This window comes from Sorex fumeus, unplaced genomic scaffold (genome assembly GCF_029834395.1).
Source record: "Sorex fumeus unplaced genomic scaffold, SorFum_2.1 ptg000128l, whole genome shotgun sequence".
Taxonomy (NCBI): Eukaryota; Metazoa; Chordata; class Mammalia; order Eulipotyphla; family Soricidae; genus Sorex; species Sorex fumeus.
Window position 1 is genome coordinate 53389495 of NW_026606185.1, and position 15532 is coordinate 53405026.

Sequence of the window (15532 nt, forward strand, 5' to 3'; positions counted from 1 at the left end):
TTGCTTCAGCCCTTTCCCAACTAACTCTATGCACACTCAGGGCTGCATTCCTTCTGGCCCTCTTTCCATTCTTGCTGTTGGTGGACACTATGGCCACTCTATTGCAAATCACAATACCCTAAAGGAAAGAGAGAGTAAATGGGAATGCCCTGCCACAGAGGCCGGGTGGAGTGGGGGGGAGGGGATTAGGGTGGGAGGCACACTGGGATCATCGGTAGTGGGAAATGGGCACTGGTGGAGAGATGTGTACTTGAGCATTGTATGACTGAAACACAAGCACCAAAGTTTGCAAGTCTGTAACTGTACTTCATGGTGCTTCACTAATAAAAAAAGAAGAAGAATTAAATAAAAAAAAAAAAGAAAAGAAAAGAACTCTCCCAGTCTCTCTAAGATTATGGAGGAAACTTTGAAGTTTGCAGGGACTCTCAGTGTCAGTCTCATTTTCTCTACGTGAGTTGAGAGCAAACGAGAGAATGGGAATCAGAAGAGAGTGTTCCTTTAATCCAGATAAAATCTAATCTGGAGTCCCGGTCAGTTCTCCTTGGAGAACGTGCCTGATACTGGTGACAGAAGGCTTCAAGCTAAGCACGATCAGTTCTCTTATCTCTAGAAGAGTTAGAAAATGAAAGGTCAGGAAAGTGGTCACTCTGGACAAAGATGGTTGCTGGAAAGAGTCAAAGTTGTTAAGCATGAAACCCAATCAGTATCAGTAATGTAAACCACCATGCTGAAAATTTATAATTGAAGTGCCTGCCTTAGATATTGACTGGGGGTAACAGTGGGGGGTGGGTGGGAGGAGAATTAGGAACATTGATGGAGGACAGCAGACATTGGAGAAGGGACTGATGCTGGACCATTCTATGTGAAACCTGTTTACAAACATAAATAGCTTTGTAACTCATGGTGACTAAATTTTAAAAAAATTAAAAAGAAAATGGGAGATGTGGCTCTGGAAGCTGATACTTTAATACTGTATTTGACAGCCAGCACAGCCTGAGGCCCTTCAAAGAGGTGGATTTCAGTGGAGATAGGAGAGGTCAGTCATGGCCTGCCACTATGTCAAGTTCCATTGTGAGGCCACAAACTCCCAGAAGCAGAGGTCAAACAGAGGGTGGGAGCACCTAGAAAAACTCATAACAAATGTATAATGTCATACTACACATCGTATCACTTAGTAAAATTATGTTCTCCATTTTTGTTCCATAAAGCTTTCTGGGGGTGTGTGATGGGGCTGCTCTAGCAGTACTTAGGGGGGACCTATGTGGGGTTGGGATCAAACCTGAGACTCTCACACACACAAAACACATGCCCCAGGCATATGCCATCTCCCAGGCCTCTTCAGTTGTTTTTAAAACATCCATCACAGTGCTCGTTAAGTCTTTCTGAATTGATTCACTGCACCTTTGTTATTTGTTTCCCAACTGAAGGAGCTAACTCTTATATCATGATGATATGCAGATTAACACATCACAGCTTGGGGTGTATGGCATCCTCTCAGCAAACACTGATTTGGACACAGGTCCTAGACTCAGATGCTGCAGGCAAAAAGCTTCCTGCCACTGACTTCATTGGCATTTAGCACACGGATGTTACTGTGAGGTATTTAGCACATGGATGTTACTGTGAGGTAAGCAAAGGCTGTGTGAATGCCTTGTCCTCACTGCTATTTGGAACCACAGATTAACCTCTGTATCCATGGGTGAGACTTCTGCAATCAAGAGACCAGATCTGCTAGGTGCCTTTTGATGTTCACAACTAAACTGTTTGATTGAAGCAACTGCATGTAGCAAACTGTGGTCCTGGATAGCAATGACAGAAGGAAAGAGGGCAACTCGGATGGTGGCCCAGTTGGGTGATGTCTCCATAGCATGCTTTGAACAACCCAGAATGTATCTGTTCTGCTGCCTATCCCTGTGTGGCTACTATGAGAAATACTGCTTTGATCATCCTCAAAGATTCTTTTGCCACCCATCTCTCTGCATTTATGGAGGGGATATGTCAGTGAGGAATTGTGAATCTCAGAGCAGGCCTCAGCATTGCCTTAGTGGAATCTGCCAGTTTTCTAAAGGAACTTAACATAGCCTCTCCCATAGGGTCTGTGAGTCCCATTTGTGCCACATGCTGGCAATCATGTGATATTGTATCTCCTGTTTATTCTTAACCATTCTAACCCCAGGGACCTGGTCTGAAGATAATTAGCTGTTTTGTGCATGTGAAATAAACTAGATGTCATTGTTCTTCTCAAAGAACTTTAGACAACTTGATCAAATATTCTAAGATTAAGTCATCTAAGTGGAATTGAGAAAATGTTATCATAATTCCAAGTTGTTTTTCATTTGATACAAATTGGTTTGTGCATATATAATTTAAGGTTCTGGTTGATTTTGTTAAAATTATGCTCTGGTATTATTCTCAAAATTCAATAAATTAGAATTTGTGTTTTTAAAATTCTGATATTTTAATTCAATGTCAGTTGCTACTGGTAAGTCTAATGAATACTACTGTGTCTCATTTAATTACTGCATTTAAAAGAAAAGAATATCAGACCTCGTAACTGCAGTCCTTAAATGGCAGTATTTTTAAAAGAGTATTATAACTGTTGCCTTGGAAATTGGGTATTTAAAAATGTTGGGGGAAAACTACTTGTTAAGAGGGAAGAGTAGTAACAAGAGTTGGAAGGGATTCTGATAAGGAAAAGTTGGGTTGGGGGACAGAGGTAGGGTTACCCTCTAAGAGCTGGAAACTCAAGTCCCTTAATGATTATGGTAGCTTGGGTTAGTAACTGATTCTGAAGGTCTGACAAGACTTGATTCTTTCCCCACAGTATTTCCCTATCTTACCGTTCACCCAGGAGACTACAGTCAGTAGTCAGGGTGGGGGGAAACCTAAATAAGTGACATATGAAAAACCAAACCAAACAAAACCATGACTTAGTTTCATGAAGGAGAAATGACTACTCTGGGGGAGATGGGATATTATTTTACATCTGTCGCTTCCTCATCAGAAGACACATACCATTCAGGATACTCACACCAACATCGTTCCCTAAGTAACTGCGTTTCAGAGTTGTGAAAATGACAGCTTTTGAGAGACAAACATTTCCCTTTGTATTTTCCAGTTATTCAATTAGCTGGAACTTTCCTTTGGCATCTGAAGGATATATAAATCATGAAATTTTTAGAAAAACCACTTGTTTTTCTTGAGCCACACTGCAGAATTTAACAATGTGATTTGATTTGGGGTCTGACCTCATCAGATATGCTAACAAGGTGATTTGGGAGGCTTTGGATTATACGGTAGCAGTATTGGTTTGAAACCCAGCAGAGCTGGAAACTGAGATCAGGTACTTGAGTAGTTAAGTATGTCTGCATGCTGGAGCCCTCATAGTCCCAGGAAGTTGTCATTCATCACTGGGAACAGTAGTGTCATCCATGACTCCCTGGGAATAACAAATACTTTGAACTTCCCTGAATCTGTTGTGTATCTTTTTCTTTGACTGAAATAATCTTTGAAATAATCTTATTGTCATAACCCATGACTACAAATATAAAAGGTTTTAGTGGGTTTAGAGTCTTTCTAGCATTAGAGAATCATGTTCTAGCATTATTATTATATCCCACAGTGATGCTGGGGACCCCTGGCTGCTTCATAGTTGATGTTACAAGTGAAGATGATTTTCGCAGATTTTTTTAAAAACATTGCACCATTTTTTTTGGACTAACAGTTTCACTTTAATTAAGGGGTCTATTTACTGCTCAAAACCATTTAATTTTTTAACATTTAAAATAGAGTGCATTATATATTTTTACTGATTGAGATTCTATGCTTTAAAATACTGTAGATGATGGTTTTTCATGCACATAATTTCAACATCATACCCTTTACCAGTGTACCCACCTCCCTCCCCCAGGATCTCAATGCCATTACCTTTGAAACCTTTCACATTCCAAAGCAATTAATTTTTTTTTAAACTATACCCAATTGTCAAAGATGCAGGACAGATCTGCATTTCAACATGATTTGGGGGGGGTGCGGGGGATGAAATTATATTTGCATATATAAGTATACTTGAGTATATATTTGAGTATTATATTTGAGTACTATACTTGAAAATATAGGAATTATGAAGATTCTTACAGAAAAGATCACTGCCTTAGTAGAATCATAGTACTGGAACCAGAAAGCTGCCGAATATTAAAACCTGGTGGTTTAAAAATATATTCTGTAGTGAGCAAACACATACTCAAAGTTAAAGGATGGAAAACAACCCTGCAAACAATCAGCTCCCTCATAAAAGCTGGAGTGACCATACTAGTATCTGACAACATCAATTTCACATTGAAAAAGATTAGAAGGGAGGCGAAGGCTATTTTCTATTCATCAGGGGATAAGAACAACAGGAAGAAATCACACTCTTAAATGCATACACACCTAATGAGGGAACAGCTAAATATTTAAAACAACTGCTAACAGATTTTAAGGAGGACATTGTTAGCAACACAATAGTAGCCAGAGACTTCAACATCGCCTTATCACCTCTGGATAGATCAACAGTTAAAAAACTCAGCAAGGAAACATTGGCTTTGAAAGAAGAAATAGAAGAAAGAGGCTTGTAGACCTATACAGGGCTTTAAACCCCAAAAAGAAAGAGTACACATTCTTCTCCAGTGCACACAGAACATTTTCCAAAATAGACCATGAGCTAGGACACAAAACATACCTTATAGAATCAGGAAGATAGAAATAGTACCAATAATCTTTTCAGACCATGATGCACTGAGAATACAAGTGAATCACACACAGATATGGAGAACCAAATCAAACACTTGGAAATTAAAGAATTCAATGTTGAACAATGAGTGGGTCAGGAAGGAAGTCAAGGACGAAATCAAAAGATACCTGGAAACAAATGAGAATGAAGACACGAGCTACCAGAACCTATGGTATGCAGCGAAAGCCATGTTAAGGGGGAAATTTATGGCTCTGCAAGCATTTTTCAGGAAGGAAGAAGGGGCACACATAAACAACTTGAATTCACAGCTCAAGATCTTAGAAAAGGATCAACAAAAGGAGCCCAAATCAGGCAGAAGGAAAGAGATCATAAAACCTAGAGCAGATATCAATGACATGGAAACCAAAGAAACAATCCAAAAGATCAATGAAACCAAGAGCTGGTTCTTCGAGAAAATAAATAAGATAGATAAACTACTAGCAACACTAACAAAGAAACACAGAGAGAAAGAACCCTAATAAACCGAATGAGAAATGAGAAGTGGGATATCATAACAGAAACCAAAGAAATTCAAAAGATTAACAGAGACTATTTTGAAAGTTTGTATGCCACGAAACAAGAGAACTTAGAAGAAATGGATAAATTCCTGGATTCGTATAATCTCCCAAGGCTGAATCAAGAAGATATAGAGTACCTAAATAGACCTATTAACATCAAGGAAATTGAAATTGTAATCAAAAGTCTTCCCAAAAACAAAAGCCCAAGTCCAGATGAATTCACTAGCGAATTTTTCCAAACATTTAAAGAAGACCTTTTGCCAGTTCTTCTCAAGCTTTTCCAGAAAACTGAAGAAACAGAAACTCTCCCAAAAAGTTTCTATGAAGCCCGTATCTCTCTCATACCAAAAGGAAACAAAGACAGGACAAGAAAAGAAAACTACAGGCCAATATCCCTGATGAACACAGATGAGAAGATTCTCAACAAAATACTAACAAATAGAATTCAACAACTCATCAAAAAGATCATACACCATGTCCAAGTGGGATTCATCCCGGAGATGCAAGGATGGTTTAACATTTGGAAATCAATCAACATAATCCACCATTTCAACAAAAGAAAAGATAAAAACCATATGTTCATATCAATAGATGCAGAGAATGCATTTGACAAGATCCAGCACCCATTTATGATGAAAATCCTCGCCAAAATGAGGATAGAGGGGACTTTCCTCAATATCCTTAAAGCCATCTACCACAAGCCTACATCAAGCATCATCCTCAATGGGGAAAAACTGAGAGCCTTCCCCCTAAGATCAGGGATGAGACAAGGATGCCCACTCTCTCCACTGTTGTTTAATATAGTACTGGAATTACTTGCAATAGTGATCAGGCAAGAAAAAAAGATATTAAGAGCATCCAGGTAGGAAAGGAAGAAATCAAGCTCTCACTATTCGCAGATGATATGATACTATACTTATAGAACCCTAAACCTCTACCAAGAAACTTCTAGAAACAATAGACTTGTACAATAAAGTTGCAGGCTATAAAATCAATTCCCAAAAGTCCATGGCTTTCCTATACACAAATAGAAAGAAGAAAGTGACATGAAAAAAATAATCTCGTTCACAATTGTGCCCAAGAAAATCAAGTACCTAGGAATCAGCTTAACTAAGGAAGTAAAGGACTTGTACAAAGAAAACTACAAAACGCTACTTTAGAGGAAAAAAAAGAGAACACGAGGAAATGGGAAGATATTCGCTGCTCATGGATCGGGAAAATTAACATTGTCAAAATGGCAACATTTCCCAAAACATTGTACAGATTCAATGTGATCCCATAACGATATCCATGAAATCTTCAAAGAAATGGAGCAAACACTCCTGAAATTCATATGGAACAATAAACCCCCATGAATAGCTAAAGCAATTTTTGGGAAAAGGAAAATGGGAGGAATCAACCTCCCTAACTTCAAACTCTACTACAAAGCAGTAATAATTAAAACAGCATGGTACTGGAACAAAGGCAGAGCTGCAGACCAACGAACAGGCTTGAATATACTGACTTCTCCCCCCAAGCATATGATAATCTAATCTTTGATAAGGGAGAAAGAAATGTGAAGTGGAGCAAGAAAAGCATCTTTAACAAATTGTGCTGGCACAACTGGTCAGCTACATGCAAAAAACTGGGCTCAGATCTCTGCCTAACACCATGTACAAAAGTAAGATCAAAATAGATTAGAGATCTCAACATCAGACCGGAATCCATAAGGTGCATTGAAAACAAAGTGAGCAAAATCCTCCTGACATTGAAGCTAATGGTATCTTCAAAGAGGTCACGCCACTGTTCAAGCAAGTGAAAACAGAGATAAACAAATGGGACTATCTTAAACTAAGAAGCTTCTGCACCTCAAAAAAACAGTGAGCAAAATACAAAGACAGCCTACAGAATGGGAAAGGATATTTTCCCAATACACATCCGACAAGGGGTTGATATCAAGGATATACAAAGTACTGTTTGAACTCCACAAGAAGAAAACAACCAACCCCATCAAAAAATGGGGCGATGAAATGAACAGAAAGTTTCTCAAAGAAGAAATCCGAATGGCTAGAAGGCACATGAGAAAATGCTCTACATCATTAATCATTAATCATTAATCAGGGCAATGCAGATAAAAACAACAATGAGATATCATTTCACACCACAGAGACTAACCCACATCCAAAAGAACAAAAACAACTAGTGTTGGCATGGATGTGGCGAGAAAGGGACCCTCCTTCATTGCTGGTGAGAATGCCAACTGGTTCAGCCCTTTTGGAAAACAGTATGCACCATTCTCAAAAAACCAGAAATTGAGTTCCAATTTGACCCAGAAATACCACTTCTGGGAATATATCCCAGAGAGGTAAAAAGGTATAGTTGAAGTGACATCTGTACTTGTTTGTTCATTGCAGCACTGTTTCCAATAGCTTAATCACTTAACTTCCCGTTAGTCGTCGATTTGCTTGAGCGGGCGCCAGTAACGTCTCCATTTGTCCCTGTCGCGTGCTAGTGTAGCCCAATGGCATCTGTTCGCTCCGGGAACATGAAGGGCCTCAAACCGATCGTTCATGATCTTGACGAAGAAGTCTGACCATCTGGAAGGTGGGTGGCCATGCTGTCTTTTGACATCCCGTGGAATCCAATTGGTAACAGCTCTAGTTCAGCGGTCGTCTTTAAATCTCATTACGTGACCAGCCCATCTGATTTTCGACACCTTGGCAAATGAGACAGCTTCCCTGATTCCACTACCCCGCCGTCGCCACACTCCAGGACGCTTTCCGGACCCGCGTGGCATCTCCGGCCGAGACCCACGCACGACTGAAGACCCACAGAACAAGATAAGCGGAACTCTCTGAGACCTTGGACTCCAGGCTCGGCGGACCCAGGGACAGAGCTTCTCTGCTTGCTCCCACCATCACAGGTGACAAAGGGATTCTAATCAGGAGCCCCACCCTACCCTGCCCTGTCTGCTTCCATCAACCACCCAGGGATCGAATTGCGCACAGGAGACCCACCCTACCCAGATAAATACCCCACTGGCAGAGTTCCACTCTCGACACTACTTCCACTACCCAGCCATCGCCACACTCCAGGATGCTTCTCGGACCCGCGGGGCCGCTTGCGGCCACGCGACACATCATAAGACACTAAATACCCATCTTCCAGAATTGTTGTACCATATTTGATAGGGTTCAAATATGGTAACACCTACAAGGGTGATTAGAGGTCGCCCCAAAAGCCTCTATCCCTCTCGGAAAGACTGGCAAGCTACCGAGAGTATTCCGCCCGCACGGAAGAGCCTGGCAAGCTATCTGCTGTGTATTCGATATGCCAAAACCAGTAACTACAACTGGTCTCATTCACCTGACCCTGAAGGCTTCACCGACATGGCAGCACTGAGAAGGATGAGAAAGGAGAGGCCGGCAAAATCTCAAGGCCGACGTTGGCTGCCACAACGAAGGAAGACAAAAATGATCGTCTGTACTTTCAATGCACGTACGCTAGCATCAGATGCATCCATCGAGGTCCTGATGGTACAAGCGTGAATGATCAAGTACGACATCATTGGTCTGACCGAGACAAGAAGGCACGAATCTCGCCATGCCGTTTTCGCACTGGAGAAGAATTGTTCCTCAGAACATGCAATAAAAGAGGTGTTGGAAGCGTCGGTGTCCTTGTCAACACAAACTTGGCCAAGAGCATTGATTCATTCGAATGCCTAACAACCCGAATCGGACATTTACATTTGAATAGATGTCACTCACTGCCTGCAGTTTCTATCTTCCTTGTCTATGCACCAACATCTCATTATGATGAAAGAGAAATCGAGAAGTTCTACATGGAGCTAGAGAAGTTCTATAAAGAAGACCATACCTTCTACAAGATCATTGTGGGTGATTTTAATGCCAAGATAGGACCGAGAAGATCAGCTGAAGAACTTCACATCGGGACCCATGGCCTAGAATGGAACGAACAGGGTGAGAGACTGTCTGAGTTCATCATGTCGACCAAGACCATTCATGCTAACTCACAGTTCCAGAAGGCAGAATCTAAACGATGGACATGGGAGCCTCCCGGCGGACGATTCCACAATGAAATAGACCACATCATATTCAATCGACAGTTTTGCCTGACTGATGTCGCTGTTGTCCCAAAATTTCGAACGGGATCGGACCACCGTCTCCTTCGTGAAAAATCCTACTTCACAGAGCGGGGAGAAAGGGCTGCAAAGTTCAAAAAGAGAACTACCAGAATGACCACCAACTGGGAACTCTTTGGTACTATTGCAGCAACATGGGAAGATGCCATTGTTGACAACATTGACGAGGAATACGATCGACTGGTTCAGCACCTCCATGAATGTGCGAGGAACGCCAAGAGAGAGATAGCCACAAAAAATCACCTATCTTCGAAAACTCTTGAGCTAATTCGCCAGCGTGGTTTGGCGCATGCCTCAGGCAACCACAAGCTAACGTCAGAGCTCGCAAAGCAGTGCAGAGATGCGATCAGGAAGACCTCAAAGAGAGAAGAGCAGAAGTACTGGTATATGCGGCAGAAGCCGGGAAAAGTATTCGTAACGCCTGCCTGTCCTTCGCCAACTATAAGACCAAGATGACTGCCCTCCAATGTCCTGATGGATCCATCACATCCTCCAGAACGGCAATGGAGAAGATTATCCATGACTTCTACTCAAATCTCTTCGATAGCCATGTCTACTTGCCGACATACCAAATTCCACAGGATGGATATGTCGTTCCCAACGTTCTCCCTTCCGAAATCTGACATGCCATTTCGTCGGTAAAGAAACAAACAGCATCCGGCCCAGACAAGGTCAGACCTGAACACCTGAAGAACCTGCCGTCAGTACTCATCAATACACTGGCTCGGTTCTTCACTCGCTATCTGTCTGAATGCAAGGTTCCGTCCCAGTGGAAAACCAGCAGGACCGTACTACTGTTCAAGAAGGGAGACATCCATGACATTGGCAACTATCGCCCGATCTGCCTATTGTCTGTCATCTACAAGTTGTTCACTCGAGTCATCCTAAATAGGATTGGCAGAACACTAGATGAAGGACAACCATGCGAGCAAGCAGGGTTCCGCAAAGGATTCAGCACCATCGACCATATTCCAATAGCTAGAATCTGGAAAAAGCCTGAATGCCCAAGAACAGATGACTGGTTAAAGAAAATTTGGCACATCTATACAATGGAGTACTATGTAGCAGTACTATGTAGAGAGGGACAGACATAGAAAGATTGCATTCATTTGGGGAACATAAAGTAACAAAATAGGAGACTAACACTCAAGAATAGCAGAGCACCAGGTTTTAAAACCAGTAAAACCCTGAGTTTTACTCCATGGCTTGGATGCCAGCCTCACATGCTGGGGTAAAAGGCAGCTCAGATAGAGAAGGGAGGACCAAATAAAGGGTGTTGGGAGGATTCTCCCAGGATGGGAGATGTGTGCTGAGAGTAGACTTTAGACTGAACATGATTGCCACTCAAAGCCTCTTTTGAAAACTACAGCACCCAAAAGGAGAGAGAGAACAAGGGGGATTGCCCTGCCACAGAGGCAGGGTGAGAGGGGGGTACGGGGAGTGGGAGGGATACTGGGATCAGTGGTGGTGGGGAATGGACACTGGTGGAGGGAATAATATTCGATCATTGTATAACTGAAACCCAAGCACAAAAATTTGTAAATCTACAACTCTACTTCATGGTCTTTCACTAATAAAAATCTAAATAAAAAATATCAAAAAACAAACAAAAAATATATTCTTTAGAAATGACTCGACATTTTTCTGGGAAGAGTTCATGATATTCCTTCAGTCTATTATGAACCCTCTGTTTTTGTAATCTATTACATAACTTTAATTTTTTGATAAATTAATTTGTTGTTAAAGCATATAGATCCAGATGTATCCAATGGTTTTTCACCTAATAGATATTACATTTTACGTGGAAAATGTAAACAATTTTGAAAGAAAAATAATATTTTGTTTGTTTGGTGGGCACATCCAGTAGTGATCAGGGCTTACTCCTGGCTCTGCACTCACTACTGGGATCACTACTGAGGGCTTAGGGGACTATATGGGATGCTGGTAATCAAATCTAGGCTTGCCACATGCAAGGCAAATGCCGTACCCTCTCAACTACTGCTCTGGCCCAAAGAATGGTATTTTAAAGGCTTATCAGTGGTACGCATTGCCAGCAGTCATAAAGAGAAGGAAGTACGACAACATTTTTAATAGAAATAGGACAGGAAAAGGAGAGTTGGGGTAGGTGCAAAAAATACTTTGGAAGTAGTGTGGATTTATTGGCTCTAGGCAGCTATAGAATGGAAAATAGAACCCAAAATTCCTCTGGAGTGATAGAGAGAATATAGTTATCTTCCTAAATAGTGATAGGGCAAAAGGTTGTTTTTTCTGTAAATACTAGCAATAGTTTTATACAGGTCAACTGTAAGATACCAACAGGCAACTGAAACTATGGCACCAAAGCATTATCTATTCAAGTATATTCCAGAATCCATTAGAAAAACCAACCCATTAAAGAAATAAGAAAAACTCTACTCAGAATGATGTTTTAAATTATCTCAATAAATGCTTCAAAGATGTGTTTTACATGCCTTTCAGTTGTACTTCATTTGAAAGATGACATACTGACACAGATACATTGAAAAAATCTCACATTTGACTAGGAATGTTAACATTTCTGGCTTTTTACCTAGGAGAGATAAATCATTACAAGATGTTTAGATTGGGGAATTGGCAAGTTCAAAATATTCAATACTATTTGTTTCTAGGTATGTCAACACTGGCAAAGATGTTTTACTGAATCACCATTTTTACTGAATCAAGATTTATTTTAATCATTTGAACTGCAATTAGTGCCTCAGGTAATCAGGATACACTTTATTAAGAAGTGTTCTAGATTTTGCCCATTTGTCTCAAATTTTACATAGAGCACTTGTCAATATGCCATCTACACCATTTCAGTCTGTCCACTGAGCTTTCAAATATTTAGTAGTTTGAATGATCCTTAATTTTCACCACAACTACCAGCAACAACTCTTCAACAATTCCTAACCAGGAATAATTTTTTGTTTAATGGCAAGGTGCTAATCACAGAGGTGGTTTTCCAGTAGCATGTGTATGAATGAATACTATATTAATGCACCAGAAATAGTTTCTCCAAGACAAGACAAAACAATTCTTACAATATGTACTCAAGGGGAAAACTAAGTTCTTGGTGTGTGTATGTTGGGCAGGGGGCGGGGGAACCCAAAATCTACAAAACAATCAAGGTTTTGGCTTTTATTATCTCTGCTGGCAGAGGAGGAATAAATTGGTATTACACAAACTGGTGACCTCAGATTTAAACAAGATATCCCTAATTATTGCCACAAAAATTCTCTTTAATTGAAGATGAGTGCTACATCTTCATTGTGAGAAATAATAATAATGTAGATTAAAACATTCACATTTTCCCCACATTATAAACACTTTGAGCTCTCTTGTTGTTCTGGTACTTTCTCATAGTTTTAGTACAAAGATATCTTAGGAAAAGAGGTATCAACTACCAGCATTACTCCTTCAAAAAAGTCCCGTAACGGGAGGGTTGGAAAGCCAATAGACATGGAGCTAAGGATTTTGTTTACACGAGTCATCCTTCTGCATTCAAGTGCTCTACACTAGTGGAAGATTTATTGAAATACCAATCTGCCTTCATTAACAGACATACCTATTAAGATTAAAAGTCATCACAAGAACTTACACTAGGAGACAGAAGAAGGACAGGCCTTGTGGAGACATTTGTGCATTAAACAGAGTTCTGGAACTCACAATAGCCAAAGTTGGTAGACTGGTTATTTCTGGTTATTTTCAGCTCTCAGTATAAAGGATGCCCAGTTAAAGGGGAAGAAGACAAAGGAAGCCGTAATGATAAATGGTCAGTAGTCATCAGGAAAGTTTCCATCAAAGGTCTTTTTGTACTGTGGACTTTTGGTCACTCTGAGAAATGCCTAGATTCAGGATTCCTTGCCAGGTCAGTAGAGCCATATAACTAACTTGTGGTCAATGAAAATATTAGCAGAAGTGAGCATCCCTCTGAATGAGTCCTTTAAGGCTGGGTTCCCCCCCCCCCCATTTCTTATCTGTGATATATGTGGAAATTATCTATGTTAGCACAGTCACTGAGTAACCACACATTCCTGTGCCAATGATTCACCCTGGCTGATATTTACATGAGAAATGAAAGGAATCTTTCCTTGCTTGAGTAGACTATTTAAGATTTTCTGTCATGCAAATGTAATAAATAAAATAGGTGTTTGATAATCTCATATACAAACATTTTACATTACTAGTAATTGGGCTCTCACTTTCTATTTAAATTTTTTTTGAAGATTCTTGAATCACTGTGAGATAGACCCTTATAAAGCTGTTCACAATTAGGTTTCAGTCCTACAGTGTTCCAACAACAATCCCTCCACCAGTGTACATTTCCTGCACCACTGTCCCCAGGTTCTCTCCCATCACTGACCACCCCCAAGCCTGCCACTGTACTTTTCTCCTCTCTCTCTCTCTCTCTCTCTCTCTCTCTCTTTCTCACCCCCTCCCTTTTTGGGCTTTGTAGTTTGCAATACAGGTAAGGAAAAGTTATTGTGCATATCCCCTTATCTACTTTTAATACTCAGTTCTTGTCCAGCACAATCCTTGATCCTTTCCAACTATTATTGTCATACTTGTCCTTTCTATATCTTACCTACCCTCTACCCCCCACACACTTCTGGTCAATTCCAACCACTTCCCAGTCCTCCTACTTCCTGTTTCCCCTAGCCTTGGGTATTAGTCTTCTACTATATATATATATATATATATATATATATATATATAGTCTTCTACTATATATAGTCTTCTACTATATATATATAATACACAAATGAATGCAGTCTTTCTATATCTGTCCCTCTCTTTCTGACTCATTTCACTCAGCATGATACTCTTTATGTCCATTAAACAGAGTTCTGGAACTCACAATAGCCGAAGTTAATAGACTGGTTATTTATGACTCCATTTATGATTTTAACTTTTTATAAGATATTTTCATCAAATATTGCTCAATGCACATATGCTAGCATCGGATACATCCATCGAGGACCTGATGACATCATTGGTCTGACCGATACAAGAAGGCATCAATCACATCACGCCATTTTCTACAATGGAGAAGAATTGTTCCTCGGAACATGCGATAAAAGAGGTGTCGAAGGCGTCGGTGTTCTTGTTAACACGAACTTGGCCATAAGCATTGCTTCATTCGAATGCCTAACAACCCGAATTGGATGTTTACACTTGAATAGACGTTTACACTTGAAACTGCTCACTGCCGGAAATTTCTATCTTCATTGTCTATGCACCAACATCCAACAATGATGAAGGAGAAATTGAGAAGTTCTACATGGAGCTGGAGAAGTTCTATAAAGAAGACCACACCTTCTACAAGATCATTGTCAGTGATTTTAATGTCAAGATAGAACTGAGATGATCAGCTGAAGAACTCCACATCAGGACCCATGGCCTAGAACGAAACGAACAGGGTGAGAGACTGTCTGAGTTCATCATGTGGACCAAGACATCCATGGTAACTCACAGTTCCAGAAGGTTGAATCTAAACATTGGAAATGGGAGTCTCTCAGTAGACAGTTCCACAACAAAATAGACCACATTATATTCAATCGACGGTTTTGCCTGATTGATGTTGCCATTGTCCCAAAATTCCAAATGGGATCGGACCACCGTCTCCTTTGTGTAAAATTCTACTTCACAGAGTGGGGAGAAAGGGCTGCAAAGTTTAAGAAGAGAATTCCCAGAACGACCACCAACTGGGAGCTCTTTGGCACTAATGTTGCAACATGGGAAGATGCCGTTGTTGACAACATTGACGAGGAATATGATCAACTGGTTCAGCACCTTCATGATTGTGTGAGGAATGCCAAGAGAGAGATAGCCACAAAAAAAGCCTGTCTTCGAAAACACTTGAACTTATTCACCAACGTGGTTTGGTGCATGCCTCAGGCAACCGCAAGCTAACGTCCGAGCTCACAAAGCAGTGCAGAGATGCAATCAAGGAAGACCTCAAAGAGAGAAGAGCAGAAGTACTGGTAGATGCAGCAGATGCCAGGAAAAGCATTCGTAATGCCCGCCTGTCCTTCGTCAACTACAAGACCAAGATGACTGAGCTCCGATGTCCTGATGGAT